Genomic DNA, 3,668 nt, shown 5'->3' with positions numbered 1-3,668 from the left:
GCATTCCATCGATTGATTAATCTTATTCATCCCTCTTTCTCTTTGATCTTGTGTTGGTTTATTAGAGGCAATCTATTTTGGTTGCATCTCATAAGGGTTGATTCTAACTTAATCTCACCGTGTTCACGAAAGAAAGAAAAACAATCAAAAGGGAGAAATTCGTTTTTCTTCGCCTACATCAGGTCAGTTCACTATTTCGAGGATTCCCGGAGATTGAACCGTCGGATCGTCGCGATTTTGGGACAGTAGCTTCTAGACATATTATTACACGTTTCCACCGAAGGGATTGTCGTTCGGAGGTCGGGAAAGTCTGTTTCGGATAGGGGCAGATTAGTAAACAGTTTACATCTCCTTTGAAGTTGTGGGCACTTCGTTTGCAACGGTAGATTAATCATCGAAAGGTATTTCTTCTTATCCCTCTTTATATGAAATAACGATTAACGGATCCTATGGTTAAAAGGAAGTAGGCTAAAATTTTTATATTTCCGCTGCTATACCTTAGCCTTAATTTCCTTCACCACAAGCGTGCATGTCCATACCATCTATTCTTGAAAACCTGAACAAATTAGAACCTGGAATGACGATCCCTCTAGCCCTCCATTTACATTTGCCCACATCCTTAAATTTCACCTCAAACAAAGACTTGTTTGATTTGTAAACCTTCCATTCAAACAAATTTTTAATTGCATATTTTCCAAGTGAATCTTGCAATTCAACTTTGTTTGAAAATATATCATTGACCCTCAAAGTAGTACCTCCGTTTGATTGTTTAGGTGCAATCATATTCACGGGCGCATCATATGGCTTTGGACACCATCGAAACGGATCAGTCATCCTTTTCATTCTATCTTCATCGCCATCCTCATATGGGATACGTTGGACGCATTCAGATTGCTTAACTGTTTCATGAACACTTTTAAAAGGAATTTCATTCTGAGTGGTATCTTCATTCTCCACATTGTCACCATTATCGCAACAATAATCATTATCATAATGCTCATGATTATCATTATTCATATAATCATCGATACCATTTCCACAATCGTTGTCATCCTTACCATGTATAGGAGCATCCAGTTCGATGGTGGGATCATTACTTACTACTTCCGTTGGTTTGCTTTGACCAACATGTCCATCCTTGTTAGGTCGCAATGTTGAAGCTTGTATTGTTCGCATGTTTAGAGTAACATACAATGGAATCAAATCGGTCGGATTCATTCGGCAATACTCTATGAATCCCATGACATCTTCATCGTCATCAATATCTGCTATCCCACCACGCAGTTTATTTGGACCATATGTCGCCTGCATGGACATTTGGAGATCATACGAGGTTGAGTCAACGCGAAGTGCACCATAAACTTTCTCTTTCAACTTTTGCAAGTCAATATCTGTTGGCAAAACCAACAACTTCGCTTTACCACCCACGTATGTCATCACAGTTCCTTCTGTGGTCCACAGTCCGTTCCAAGATAAAAAACACGTACACCTCTCTTTGGTTGACATACTTCTACATTTAGTAAAATGGACACGTGATCAAAACATAATAAAGCCAATTCATATGTAAATGATGCTCAAATGCGACATGATACACCAAAATGCGACTCAAATGCGACATGATACACCAAAATGCGACTCAAATACGACAAGCTATACCAAAATGCGACGGCCAAATGCGACATGCTACATCAAATGCGACCGCAAATGCGACATGGATATGAATGCGACAAGCTATATGTTAGTCCTTGTCGCATTTGATTCTCTGTGTCGCATTTGAGCATCAGAATGCAACACATCGGGAGACAATGGCGGAATCGGAAAATGTCAAGATTCAAGCAAATGTATTCGCATACCAACTGTGTATTTCTAGTAATGTGAATGAAAAATGAAGGAATGATACTTACATGAATTTGAATGGGGTATGGATGTGTTTAGATCTTGGGTTGAGTTGATGAATTTTGCTGTGAGAATGTGAAAGTAAATGAAAGGGAAAGAGGAGATGGTTGTTATATGAGAACAATGGTAGTTTTGTCCAAAATGGGTTTATTTGTCTAATTTGGTAAAATGAAAGGAATGTGGGTTAGATATGTAAAGTGGGGTCCTTCATTGGGTTAGATTAGTAATTATCCCTTAATAAAATCCGTATATTTTAGGGAAATGATGACTTACATAAATTTAACTGCATCATTAACTCGTTTTTGTCCATATCATCAAAAAATATAGCTAAATATTTACCTTCACTATTTTGTTAACTTTTAACAGATTTTTATTAATTTGGACTCTAAAATTACAAAATAAAAAGTTAAAGATTTTTATAGGCCTAATGCTTCCACAGCCCCTTAACTTGTCCAAATTGGTCATTTTACCCCCTCAACTCATCGAATGTCATATTTACTCCATTTAGTATTTCTCACCCCTTCAACTTGTCTATTTAGCCCCCCAATTCATAGAATGTTCTATTTATCCCATTAACTCCATAAAAGTGGCATTTCTCACCACTTACAATCCGTTATCGATGCCTAAATTTATACCCTTTTTAAACGTTAAACCTATATTGGTGCTATTTTGTACGTGAAACCTAAATTGATACTTCCCCATAAACCATAGACCTATTTTGGTACCTTATCCCTACGTATAATGTCTTTAACTTGTTTAACAAAATAAAGAGTTGAAATTAAAAAATATATATTTCAAACTCATTTGAATAAGTTCTATTAATTTTGCACTATAAAAGGGTAAGAAATACCACTTTTATGGAGTCAAGGGCGTAAATAGGATCATAAGGGGTGAGAAATACCACTTTTATGGAGTTAAGAGGGTAAATAGTGATAAGGGACAATTTGGTCAAAGCACCACAATCAAATTGATTGAGCAGATATCAGTTAGCTATTAATCAGTACATAGTTATCTATTATTTGTATTTCAAATAGATAGGACTTGTTATTCAAATTACCTATTATTGTGCAGTATTACGATTTAGCTGTTGTAACCTTTTATTGTAAACTTCTTTATAAGTCCTTCTTCACCAATTAATAAACATTCATTGAGACCTATTATCTTCATGGTATCAGAGCCACTTGAGGTTTAATAACCCTGAAAATACCAAAATTCATTTCTTTTCCTGTGTTAATTCTCGACAATCATGACGGCCAATGGAACCAATTCTGCCTACACCCAAAACACAGTACCCGAAATGAATTTCTCAAACACTAATCTTCAGTCTCAGGTTTCTCAAAAATTAACCTCTACAATTTTTTTGCTATGGCGCACACAAATCATGCCGATTTTGAAAGGGCAAGGGTTGGCACATCACATTGATGCAACCGTAGTTCCCCCTGCCAAGGAGTTGCCCACCGGAGCTGTAAATCCGGCCTACAAGGTCTGGGAACAGAAGGATCAACAAGTCCTCAGCTGGATCATTAAGTCCTTGTCTGTAAGTGTTCTGTCTCAAGTTGTTGGAGCAGAAACTGCAATTGATGCATGGAAGAAGCTAGTGAAAGCTTACTCAACTGGTTCTCGATCGCAAATACGCGATTTGAAACATCGCCTACACAATTTAAAGCGTGACAATGACTCCATCTCCTCCTATCTACAAAACGCAAAACATATAAGTGACCAACTCACTGCTTTACAAAATCCTGTCACGGAGGATGATCTTGTCGAATCTG

The sequence above is a fragment of the Euphorbia lathyris genome, chromosome 6, assembly GCF_963576675.1.
Source record: "Euphorbia lathyris chromosome 6, ddEupLath1.1, whole genome shotgun sequence".
Taxonomy (NCBI): domain Eukaryota; kingdom Viridiplantae; phylum Streptophyta; class Magnoliopsida; order Malpighiales; family Euphorbiaceae; genus Euphorbia; species Euphorbia lathyris.
The sequence above is the reverse complement of the archived record's forward strand: the minus strand, read 5'-3'. Positions refer to the sequence as shown.